Here is a 13,775-nt window from a genome sequence, read left to right on the forward strand (position 1 = left end):
CGGGCTCGGGAGTCAGTTACGCACGAGGAAGGATTAGCACCCTCGTAACGTCCAAAAATTGGTACCTAATTGATTAATTAACGTCCTATGTCGAAAATTTGAAAAGATTTTAAAATACGATCCTATTTAAAACTTGAATAAATCGAATTTGATGTTAAAATCTCCTTGTCCCGAAGTAATAAGATGTCACATCCAGTAAGTTAGGATACGACATTTTAACCCTAGAAACTAAGCTTGTCTCATGCATTAAAGTTTAAAAAGGCTATTCGGTTATTTGGATAAAAAAATCGAAACCCAGTAAGTTAGGGCACGATTTTCTCAAAGCTCCAAAGTACCGAATATTGCCTTATTTTTAAAAGTTTTCTTTTTTAAAAATTAGGAAAAATTGATGCAATATTAAAACGATGCATAAAAACTTTGATTAAAAAACGGCAATATGAAAATACAAATAAACAATTTATAAAACACATAATGACAATTATTTAAATACTAGCATCAATAATCAATGACCAATGAATTTAAAACAAAGAGTATAAAATAAAATAAAAATATAAGGCAAAATAAAATGTAAACAAATTTAAAAAGAAGGAATTTGAAAATGAATAATAAGAGAAAAAAATTTGAAATCAACAATATACAAATCAATAAATAAATTATATATATAAAAATAGGTAATATATGTATAAGTTTAAAATAAATAATATATAAAAAATAAAAATAGGTAATATATAAAGTAATAATATATAAATGAGTTTAAAAATAAATATTGTGTAATAAGGAATTTAGAACAAGTTGCATGAAAAAAAAAAGGAAAAGAAACATGGCATATGAGATTTTTAATTTTTGAAAGTTGCATGACACAAATCTTAAATATAAATATAATAATACAAATATTTATGAGATTATATTAATAGATATTATAATAACATATGAGATTATAATCATCATTATAAAAAATATTAATTTAACAAACATTTCACCACAAGATAAATCATCTTTTTAAATTTTTAACTAAAGAAAGAGTGATTGAGTTGAGTTGAAAATCGGAACAGATTAGATAATGTGTGACAGCCAAAATTCAATTTCTTCCGAAGATAGCAAATTTTCTCAACAAAAATAGTAAAACCAGCAAACATTCGATGGTTAAAAATAGTAATCCCAACACTATAAATAATTGACTTTATGCTACGTTGTTCTTCGAGCTTCTCCTCTTTGCCAAGCTAAAGAGGCTCCCCGTAAAAGTGAGGCTCCTTTCCTTACTTATAGTAGCAACGCCGCTCCAACCCCAAAGAATAAAAGGTTCTTCTACTGGTATATATAACAATGGTAGAACCTCGGCGTTTACTCGTGATATTCTTTTTGTCGACATTGTTGATTGCTTATAGCAATGCAAATGTCGAAGAGATTCAGAAGGGTACCGAGGAAGGGGACGAAGAAGGTAAGGTAGGAGGTCAGAAGGCTCAGGGCGTGACATATGACGCAAGGTCCTTGATCATCAATGGCAAACGAGAGCTTCTCTTTTCGGGAGCTATCCATTACCCACGTAGCACCCCAGATGTATGCATCTTTTGCTTTTCTCTCTGTATAATATAGTTTGGTTGATGGATGGATGGATTTAGATTATTTACAACTACTGGGATTTTGCAGATGTGGCCGGACCTGATTAAAAAGCTAAGCAGGGAGGCATCAATACGATTGAAACGTATGTTTTCTGGAATGGACACGAACCAGTTGAGGGACAGTACAACTTTGAAGGAGAATTTGACTTGGTGAAGTTCATCAAGTTGATTCATGAGCATAAGTTGTATGCAGTCGTTAGGGTCGGCCCTTTTATCCAAGCTGAATGGAATCACGGGTAACCATTTAAACTTTCCCAAATTCTTCTTTAAAATTTATACGAGTCCTCCATATTGACTTTTTCGCACTGAAACTATCAGAGGATTACCATATGGTTAAGAGAGGTCCCCGGCATCATTTTCCGATCCGATAATGAACCTTTCAAGGTAATGTTCTGAGGGATAAATACATCAAAGTTATACACAAATATGATGCAAGGCTTCAAATCTGAACCAAACTTTTAACTTGTGTAGAAACACATGAAAAGGTTTGTGACCATGATTGTTGACAAACTGAAGCAAGAGAAGTTGTTTGCTCCACAAGGAGGACCTATTATTTTAGCACAGATCGAGAATGAATACAACACTATTCAACGAGCATTCAGGGAAAAAGGGATAGTTATGTTCAATGGGCTGGAAAACTGGCCCTTAGCTTGAATGCCAATGTCCCATGGATCATGTGCAAGCAGAGGGACGCCCCAGATCCCGTTGTAAGTTTTTAATTGATAAAAAAAAATGAGATGGAAAACGTGTTTATTATGGCATAACAAAGTGAGAAATGTAATATACTTGGTTCTTCAGATCAATACATGCAATGGAAGGCACTGTGGAGATACTTTCTATGGTCCAAATAAGCGCAACAAGCCGGCATTGTGGACTGAGAACTGGACTGCACAGTAAGTAGTGGTGCAGTTTATATGAAGATGTTAAAGAAGATTCGAATATGTTGGTGTATATATAGGCTAATTTTGTGGCTGTTTCAATGGGTTTTTTAACGATTCAGGTATAGAGTATTCGGTGATCCACCATCCCAAAGGTCAGCTGAAGATTTGGCTTACTCAGTTGCTCGATTCTTCTCCAAAAATGGAAGCATGGTCAACTACTATATGGTATAGGAAGATAATTGGCTGTCTTCTCTGACTTCATTTCTTAGCTAAATGACACTCTTTTTAGACAAACCTCACTGTTCTTTTTGTGTCTCCAGTACTATGGTGGCACCAATTTTGGCAGGACAAGTGCCTCATTTACAACAACTCGTTACTATGACGAAGCCCCTCTTGATGAATTTGGTAGGATTAAGAACATGTTATCTGATGATCTATGGATTGAAGTTGTGTATGCAGCTAACTTTCACATTTTAATGCTTTAGGTCTTCAAAGGGAACCAAAGTGGGGTCATCTTAAGGACGTCCACAGGGCCTTGAGTTTGTGCAAAAGGGCTCTATTTTGGGGGTTCCTACTACTCTAAAGTTGGGTCCAGATCAACAGGTAAGCAATGCAACTATATGGAGTAATCGAATTGGATATTTGGGTAAATAGATATTGGTTAGTCTACTAGGGAATTAAGTTAATGTATCGCGATATTGCAGGCTATAGTCTGGCAACAACCTGGAACTTCAGCCTGTGCGGCTTTCTTGGCCAACAATAACACTCGTCTGGCACAACATGTGAATTTCAGGGGCCAGGACATTCGCCTGCCGGCTCGTTCCATTAGCGTCCTCCCTGATTGCAAGACCGTGGTTTTCAACACTCAACTGGTATCTCCAATTCTACAAGCTCACATAAGCTGCCCCATTGTGTTTTACAACCTGTGAATTAACTTACCATTGATTTTTTTAACTCAGGTCACAACTCAACATAACTCAAGAAACTTTGTAAGATCAGAAATTGCAAACAAGAATTTTAACTGGGAGATGTACAGGGAAGTCCCTCCTGTCGGACTTGGATTTAAGTTTGACGTGCCAAGGGAGCTTTTTCATTTGACCAAAGATACAACCGACTATGCTTGGTACACAACTAGGTGAGTTGAAACTTAAAAATGAACACCTTGATTTTCACCTGTTACACATAGAAAGGATATTGAACTATGAGTTTCTGCCTGCAGCCTTAAGTTGGGTCGACGTGATTTACCAATGAAGAAAAATGTCAGCCCAGTTTTACGGGTTGCAAGTCTTGGCCATGGAATCCATGCCTATGTAAATGGTGAATACGCCGGTTCTGCACATGGGAGCAAAATTGAGAAGAGCTTTGTTTTCCAGAGAGCTGTAAGCTTGAAGGAAGGGGAAAACCATATTGCTCTCTTAGGCTACTTAGTGGGACTCCCCGTAAGGCTTCTGCAACTTACAGCACTTTGTTACGCTTAAAATGAAATTTATAAAATCAATTAACATGTGATTTTGTTTGCTAATCCAGGATAGCGGAGCCTACATGGAGAAAAGGTTTGCTGGGCCTCGTTCTATCACCATCCTTGGTTTGAACACTGGAACACTCGACATATCACAAAATGGTTGGGGCCATCAGGTACCCACTGGACTTGTCACTTTCTATAATAAATCTCAAGTAATAGTTTAGTGGTGGAGATGGCTTCTTAAACGTAATTTGGAATCCCCTTTCAGGTTGGAATTGATGGAGAAAAGAAGAAATTGTTTACTGAAGAAGGCTCAAAGTCTGTTCAGTGGACAAAGCCTGACCAAGGAGGACCATTAACATGGTACAAGGGATATTTTGATGCACCAGAAGGGGACAACCCAGTTGCCATTGTTATGACTGGTATGGGGAAGGGTATGGTTTGGATCAATGGTAGAAGCATTGGCCGATATTGGAACAATTACCTTAGTCCTCTTAAGAAGCCAACACAATCCGAGTATGTACACTATAAACGCTGAAACAGTCTTTTAACCGATAAAAATTATAAACTAGAAAGAAGCTAAAATTCATGTAATGCAGGTACCACATCCCACGGGCATACTTGAAGCCAAAGAACCTGATTGTCCTCCTTGAGGAAGAAGAAGGCAATCCTAAAGATGTCCATATAGTAACAGTGAACAGGGATACAATCTGCAGTGCTGTGAGTGAAATTCACCCACCATCCCCGAGATTGTTCGAAACCAAAAATGGTACTCTCCAACCCAAAGTGAATGATTTGAAACCAAGGGCTGAATTAATATGTCCAGGCAAGAAGCAAATCGTGGCAGTGGAGTTTGCCAGCTATGGTGATCCATTTGGCGCTTGCGGAGCCTACTTTATTGGAAATTGCACAGCGCCAGAATCCAAGCAAGTTGTTGAGAAGTATTGCTTGGGGAAGCCCAGCTGCCAAATCCCACTAGATAGCATTCATTTCAGTGACCAAAATGGCGCATGTACCCATCTCAGGAAGACTTTGGCCGTCCAAGTCAAATGTGCCTAAACAAATGCGTGCTTCGACACAGCTTGGGTTAAGCTTCACATTTTATTTTTTTTAATTGAGCTAAGACGGTGCATGGAGGAGTGCTTGAACTATTTATTTGTATTTCTTAAATATTAAATGAAGATCTGCGAATTCCAGAATTACAATAACTTGCCCCTTTTTCTTTTTCTTGTCTTCCATTTAAGCAAAAAAACATCTGCATTGGTTATTTTTTAATTAAATTAAGAAATATAATTATCTATACTATAAGATGCTGGACCGAGTTTGATACCACAAGTGTCAACTCAGTTCACATTAAAAAAATTTTAAAATTAAAATGATTAAGAGTATATAATAGGAGTATTTAAAATTTATAAATTTTAATAAGTAAAACTATCTTTAAACATTATTGTTCCTTAAAACTATGTTTAGTTTTAAATTATTTTCTTGTATCTTGTTATTAGGGTACTTTAACCTCTCTAAAATGTAAATTATAAATATCTACCTTATTAGCAGTGTTAAAAATGTAGTCAAATTTCTAACTCACTTCCTTTTTTCTTTGTGAGTTTCGGGAATATCCCCATTCATAGGTCTGAGATCCACATCTATAAATTGAAAGGTCAGAATGATCAACATTGCAATCAATTGTTAGAATCAGGTCTTCAAATTGTTCATTTGAAAAAATTGAAACCTTTCTTATTGGATGATCATAATACTTCTCAAAAACCAAAATTCTTGATCAATGGAGGAACAATATCACCATTTTTGGTCAATAAGATACCAATGTGGATGATTGACTCATTCCATACTAGAAATAATCGCAGGAAATCTTTTGATAACATGGATTCCTATTTCTCAATGATATCACACGATCAAGACAATTGGCTAAATCCAGTGAAACCATTTCATAGTAGTTCATTGATATCTTCTTTTTATAAAGCAAATCTACTTCAATTCTTGAATAATCCACATCACTATAAATTTGTAAGCATATTCTATTTTAGTTTCAATTTCATTGGGCTGCCCTAGTGGCAATGTCCATACTCATAATTTACTTTTAAGGAGATTAAGTATAACTTTAGCATGTACACCATATTTGTCTGGTCTAGAACATAATTAAAGTCGTATTCACATATAAAGTCATATTTACGATCATATACAAATTTAAAATTTAGATTTATTGGGCTAAACCACTTTTTTACCATAGCGGTAAAGTCCATATTCATAAATCACACTAGCATAGTATACACAATTGTATTCACCCTCAATCCAAAACATAGCTAGATCAAATAAACACTTTTGTAGCTAGTAGTAAGGCATTAGTGTCATGGACTTAGATTTTTGCCTTACAATCCATGCAGCCTTAGGGGTTTTCTTCCTTAAAAAACACCTAAGTTAACCTAACTCCCAATAATTGAAGATCAAATAGAATTCTTCTAAGGCACCAAAGATGAACGAATTTGAAATATAAGAACAAAGCGACAGAAAAGCTAAGAACACAAAAGAGAGTTTTGAGAGAATGCTCTCAAGAATTTTATTACTCAATGAATTATTTACAATGAGGGGGAGAGGCCTCTATTTATAGTTGAGCCTCCCTAAAATCAACGGTATGAATTAAAATACATCAATGGCTAGGATTAAAAGCTATCAAATTACAATTATTATATCTTTTAAACTTACAAGTTATCTATAAGATTGCACATCTTTGACTTGGTCATAGTTTATAGATGAGCCTTTATTCTTCCCAAGCAACAGGCCAGTTTGATTGGGCCAATAACCTCCCTTGATCATGATGGGTCATATGATTGTGCCATGGTTGCGAGCTCCCATGCGCAACCCATGACATTCTCCCCCATCTATTCTAGTGATGCCCTCGTCGTGACCTCTACATGGAACTAGTCTATCTTACCTTGGAACTGCCATAAGGCCCCGACAGGTTCCCAACTTGCTTCACTATTGAGAAGTCCCTTCCATCACATAAAGTACTCATGCCTCAGCCTATAGTACTTTCGTCTAATCACACGGTCTACCTCGATACTTTTAACTTCGTGATCGTAGGAGACCTTCACCCCCATTGGTGTTCGTTCTGACTTGCCTCGATTTAGATCCTTTTGATCCTCATAAAATGGCTTAAGCATACTCACATAAAACATTGAGTGGATTTTGAGCTTTGTCAGCAACTCCAGCTTGTAGACCACCTTGCTTACTCTCTTCAAGACTTGAAAATGTCCCTCATACTGATGCACATGCCCTTTGTGCAAGCCATTATGTTGCAAAATCAAGTGTAGTTTAGCAAAGACTGAATCACTAACCTAAAATTGACATCCCTTCGATTTTGATCGGCCCACTTCTTGTTGTGCTTGCCCACTTTATGTAAAAATGCTTTGGCTAAGTCATTATTCTCTTGCCAATCCTTTGCAAATCGATAAGCTGCTAGATTCGGTCCTGTATAATGGGTCACAACAGCATTAGGTGTGAGTGGTTGCTGCCCCGTCACTATCTCGAATGAACTTTGATTCGTTACAAGTTGTATAAGAATTGGGCTACGTCCAAAAACTTTGGTTAGTCCCTTTGTGTGGCACTCACATAGTGTCGAAGAGATGTCTCCAATAATGCATTCACTCATTCGGTTTGAGGATGCATACTAGTTGAAAAGTTCAAGTCTGAACCCATTGACTTGAATAGCTCCGTCCAGATCCGGCCCATGAACTGTCCTCATTGATCATTAATGATAGACTGTGGCACTCCCCAATATTTCACCACATGTCTATGGAACAAACGAGCTGCCTCCTCAACAGGGTACTCCTTAGTTACTGGAATAAACGTTCCATACTTGGAAAACCTGTACACCACAACAAGAATACCCGCAAAACCATCAGACTTAGGAAAACCAACAATAAAGTCCATGGATACACTCTTCCATGGTTATTCCGGAATGGGAAAGGGTTGTAGCAAACCAGATGGATTCTTCAACTCAACCTTGACTTGTTGGCATATTAAACAAGTTTTCACATAGGTCTCAACATCTTCACCTATGTGAGACCAATAGTAATGATCCTCCAAAAGGGTTAAAGTGCGATGCATCCCTAGATGACCAGCCCATCTTGAGTCATGACACTCCTTCATGACTTCCTTGCACAATTTCCCATAATGAGGTACATAAAGACGGTGCCCATGAGTGTATAGCAACTCCCCCTCAAACCAAAATCTCCTCATTTTCCCCTCATTGGCAAGCTCGATCAAGTTTTTGGCTGTGAGATCTTGGGACAATCCCTCTCGAATTTGCTCCAATAGGGAACCATTAGGTTGGTCGATTGCTGCAAACTCCATCTTTCGGCTAAGTGCATCAGCCATAGTGTTGACACTACTCGATTTATACTCTATAGTAAAATCAAATTCTGTTAGGAAATTTTTCCAACGAGCCTGTTTGGGACACAACTTTTTCTAGGTTAAAAAATAATTATTTGCAACATTATCAGTAAAAACTATGAATCTGGATCCCAACAAATAATGTCTCCATGTGTGCAAGCAATATACCACAATAGTCATCTCTTTCTCTTAGAATATGTATCGTCGCTCTGTCTCATGAAGTTTTCAACTTTTAAAAGCAACTAGATGTTCATCTTGCATCAGTACCCCCTAATTGCATAGTCCGATGCATTCGTGCATACTTAGTACAATTTCGAATAATACGGTAAAGTAAGTATGGACTCCCTCATCATTACTTGTTTCACTTGATTAAAGGCCTTTACAAATTGGGGATCCAAATTAAACACCTTACTCTTCTTCAACAAGTCTGTCAAGGGTGCTGTGATTTTAGAGTAGCCTTCAATGAAGCATCGGTAATAGTTTGCCAACCCAAGAAAATATCTTAATTCTATCACCTTGGTTGGTGGTTCCCAATCGACAATAGCCCGAATTTTTTTTGCCAATCTGGATCTTGCCACCTCCCACAATGTGGCCTAGGAATGGCACCTCTTATTGGCCAAATGAGCACTTCTTCTTTTTTACATATTGCTCATTCTCCCGCAAGGTTTGGGATACCTCCCTCAAATGCCCCACATGTTCCTTAAGAGATTTACTATACACCACAATATTATCAAGATAAACAACCATAAAAAAACTAGAAAAGGTTGAAGTGCCTTAGTTATAAGGGTTTAGAATGTGGATGGAGCATTCGTTAGCCCAAAGGGCATTACAAGAAACTCATACGAACCATAGCGTGTCACACTGGTTGTCTTTGGCTCATCCACTTTTGCTATTCGAACTTGATGGTACCCCGATTTCAAGTCTAACTTAGTGAACTATCTCGTACTACTAAGTTGATCAAACAAATTTACAATAAGGGGAATTGGGTACCAGTTCTTTATAGTGATTTTGTTTAAGGCCCGATAATCAATACACGTCTTTAATGTCCCATCGTGCTTCTTTTGGAACAACACTAGCGCATCGAATGAAGATTTAGATGGTCTAATGAATCTCGTATCTAATAACTCATTTAATTATTTTTGTAGTTCTTCTAATTTTGGCAAGGACATACAGTATGCGGCCCTCACTAGCGGTTTCAAATTGGGCACTAACTGAATTCTGTGATCAACCTCTCTCTTAGGTGGTAATTCTTTGAGCAACTTGGTAGGCATCACATCTCTTAAAGACTACAATAATTGGCTCACTTCTTTTGGAACCTCACCAATGAGCTTAAAGATTCCTCGGCCTTCAATGTGGCTATGTAGGAAGCTTCATCTCTACGGACTCCTTTGGTAAATTGGAGCACCGATAATTTTTTTCTTTCATACCTTCTTTCCTTTTCATTTGTACCATACATCGATGGTTTGGGCCCGATATCACCATATAATTGCCAGAAGAAAAAATATTCACGTTAATCCGATCAAGAAAGCTTAATCTAACCACAAAGTTAAAGCCATCAAGAGGTATTACCTTAATGGTGTTTTTACCAGTCCATTCACCAAGTTGGATCTCAACTCATTTGGCCACGCCCTCTATCTCAACAGTTTTTGAATTTACGGTCTTGATCTAACCTGATTTCTTCTCTATTTTGAGCTCGAGATCACGAGCAGTCTATCTCAACATGAATAAATCTGACGCACTTGTGTCAACAAGCGTATTCAATCTTCTACCCGCCATAGTGATGTCTACAAACATCAGCCCATGACTCGTCTTATCTTTGAAACCTCCCAGTATCGAATTGAGATTTTTGGTCACCTCGTCTTCGTCGTCATTTGCTTCTATGACAGAAAGAGCGACCTTTTACGAATAGTGTTTGATCATATATGGACCATCACAACATGGGATAATAGAACAATCTCTTCTCCAATACTTTTATGAGGGCTTGAAGCCCATGGAAATGAACATGATAGATGCTGCCAGTGGAGGGGCATTTGTTAACATGACCCCCTAATAGGAAAGGGACTTTATATCTACGATGGCTACAAATACTTAGAAATTTCGAGCCAATCCTAAACCCACTAGAAGAGTTCACCATCTAAGTACTTCAACTTTAGAAGATAAAGTCAAAAAACTTACTAATATCATGAATTCTCTTGTTGTAGTAAAAATAGGACCAGCCCGACTATGTGGAATTTGTGCAACACCTGAACATACAACTGATGCATGCCCTGGTTTATGTGACGATACTATGGCCCATTTGAATGTTGTGGGGAACTTTCATGGACCGCCTCAAAGACGCTATGACTCTTACGCAAGTACATATAACCCAGGATGGAAAGGCCATCTTAACTTAAGTTATGGGGAAATCCTACATTATAACCAGCCATACCAAAACCAGTTTCTACAACAAACGCAAGATTCAGGTACCTCCCTAGAAACCATGGTAAATAGCAACTAATGTGCTTGATTTCCAACAGCAAATACAACGACAAACTATTGATTTTCAAAAGAAAATAGAGGATTTTCAATAGAAAATAGAGGCATCTATAAAAGAATTGACCACGTCAATTGAGAAAATTAACTCATAGGGAAAGGTACCGTTACAAACAAAACCTAACCTAAGACAACATGCAAATGCAGTGACGTTGTGAAGTGGAAAAGAACTAGAACCAAATCTTGGTTGGAATCTTGATCAAGATTCCGTCCAGAAAAAGCATGGGAACGATGAACAAGTCCGAACGAAACCTCCATTACCCAAAATTCAACCTCCGTTTCCAAGATGATTGAGCCAACATCAGAGAGGTAAGGAGGAAAAAGAGGCCCTCAAAATATTTAGAAACATCGAGATCAACATACCATTGTTGATGTCATTAAACAAATTTCGCGATATGCCAAGTTCCTTAAGGAGCTTTGCACCAACAAGTGAAAATTAACTAAAAATGAAAGAGTAAGTGTTAGTGAAAATGTATCTGCGGTGTTGTAGTAGAGGATGCCAGTAAAATGTAAAGACAGAGGCATGTTTGCAAAACCATACAAAATAGGCCACTGAGGAATTAAAAAAACTATGTATGATTTAGGGCCTCCATAAATGTAATGCCTTTTCCCATTTATGAATCACTTAATGTGGGGTTTTTTTTTATAAAAACATGTGTTATCATTTAGTTAGCAAACATGTCTACTGTGCATCCCGAAGAAGTCTTTGAGGGCGTATTAGTGAAAGTCAACAGACTTATCTTTCTTACGGGCTTTTATGTGGTGAAAATGGAAAAGGATAACGCTCTTCGGTCTTTGGATATCTTGTAGAAGTGACATTTCCTTAGTACCACAAGTATTGAGATTGACGTGCATAGCGGAACCCTCGCGATGGAGTGTGAATGGGAGATCGTGAAGTTTAACGTTTACGACGCTATTAGTCACCCCAGTGAAATCTTAAACGTAAACCATGTCGACATAATTTACTCATTAGTAGAAGAAACTTTTGAGTCACCTTATGAAGATAAACTTGAAACATTGTTTGATGATAATTTCGATTTAGGATCTATTTTCGAATATGTTAATGAATTATCGACTCCTATGAACATTAAACTTCTACCTTCTATTGTGCAGGCACTAGATCTAGAATTAAAATCACTTCTCGAGTATCTCAAGTGCACATTTTTGGAGAATGATGAGTCCATTACCGACTTAAAATGAATTAACCCCTTGACATGCACACATAAGATTTTATTGGAGGAAAATACGAAACCATAGCAAGAGGCGCAAAGACGATTGAACCGAAATATGTTAGATGTGGTAAAAAAGGAGAATTTCCAAGCCCATATGATCAAAAGAATTCAGCTGGAACAACCCCAATACTCTTTAGGGCGTCAAGCTAACGATGTTAAACAAATGTTTGTTGGGAGGCAACCCAATTTGATTTTTATTTTTATTTTTTTATATTTTATATTTTATTTTCTTTATTTTCTTACATGTTAATAGATTTCAACTCTCTTCTTATGTTCAAGAGAATCGAGTAAACGAAAAATTAAATTTAGAAACGAGTGGCAAAAATAGTAACGAAAATGACGTGGGGAGTGTTCTAAACTCTTTCTATTTCATCATATTTGTTAATATTATTTTTCACATTAAGGGCAATGTGATTTAAGTAGGGGGAGACATTCCTTATTATTTTTTCTATTTTATTTGTTGTTTCTTCTATTGTGTTACTGTTGTTGTTGCCTTGTGGTTGTTTTTGCCCGCATTTATTTTTTTAGTATATCCTGCCCCTTTTCATGCCCAAGATTTTGACTAAGAATTACCCCTTTTTTGACCTGCGAGCATGACTTTTGTCCACTGAGTTCGTTATGATTTTACTATATTGATTTCATCTCCACTGTTTTATTTCTATTAGGATAAAATAATTATGATTAATGAAGTTAATCTTATCTTGCTTATAGTAAAATCAATTAAGTCTAAATGCAAAGAGAACATTTAATACAAATGTATGCTAAATTTATTTTCATGACTGGTAAGTAATTGCCAAAACTTATTTTTGGCACTTGAAGGTTTTTCCTAGTCCTCCAAAATTAAAGTTTTGTTTCATTAAAAGAATAAAATAATATGAAATCTGATAATTCTGTGGTTATGAACACAGCTTAAAAGGTGATTGACTGAGTAACCAGGGTAGGGTGCTTGGGTTGTCATCCTACTTCGCGTAAAAATGTTGTGTGACGTGTTAGGTAAAACTCTGCTAACCGGGAAAAAATATTTAAGAGTGTGTTGGGTTAAGTAACCGACGTAGGGTGCTTGGGTTGTCATTCCACTTCACGTTAAAAGGGTCAATACATTCTTAAACCAAATATATATATATAATATAATAAATTAGGAGTATGTTGGGTTGAGTAATAGAGGTGTCCATGGGCCGGGTTCGGTCCGGGCCTAGAAAAAATTTTGGCCCTCGTCCTAGGCCTAGGCCCGGCCCAGCCCAAAATATAGGCATGAAATTTTGTTCAGGCCCGGCCCGAAAAAAATTTTCTAAGCTCGACCCTGGCCCAGCTTGGCCCATTTTTTTAATAAACACCAAAAAATTATTTTAAAAATAAAAAAATAAAAAAAAGTATTTTTAAAATATTTTAAAACATTTTAAAATTAAAAAAATAAAAAAATAAAAAATTTATTATATATTCGGGCCAAGCTCGGGCCAAAAAAGTGGTGCTCGAGGCCCGGGCCGTTTTCTAAATGGACCTCATTTTTTTTGCTCAAACCCATATTTTGGGCCTATATTTTTACCCAAACCCTCTCATATTTCGGGCGGGCCATCGGCCCGGGCCGCCATGGACACCTCTACTGAGTAACTAGGGTGGGATACTTGGTTGTTATTCCACTTCA

At 37.0% G+C, this 13,775-nt stretch overlaps 1 pseudogene; it reads left to right on the forward strand.

Moving 5' to 3' along the window:
• The first annotated feature begins 1,203 nt into the window (after window positions 1–1,203).
• LOC107921017 (beta-galactosidase 13-like) lies at window positions 1,204–5,164 on the forward strand (annotated as a pseudogene).
• The last annotated feature ends 8,611 nt before the right edge of the window (window positions 5,165–13,775 follow it).

Source organism: Gossypium hirsutum, chromosome D01, assembly GCF_007990345.1.
Source record: "Gossypium hirsutum isolate 1008001.06 chromosome D01, Gossypium_hirsutum_v2.1, whole genome shotgun sequence".
Lineage (NCBI taxonomy): Eukaryota > Viridiplantae > Streptophyta > Magnoliopsida > Malvales > Malvaceae > Gossypium > Gossypium hirsutum.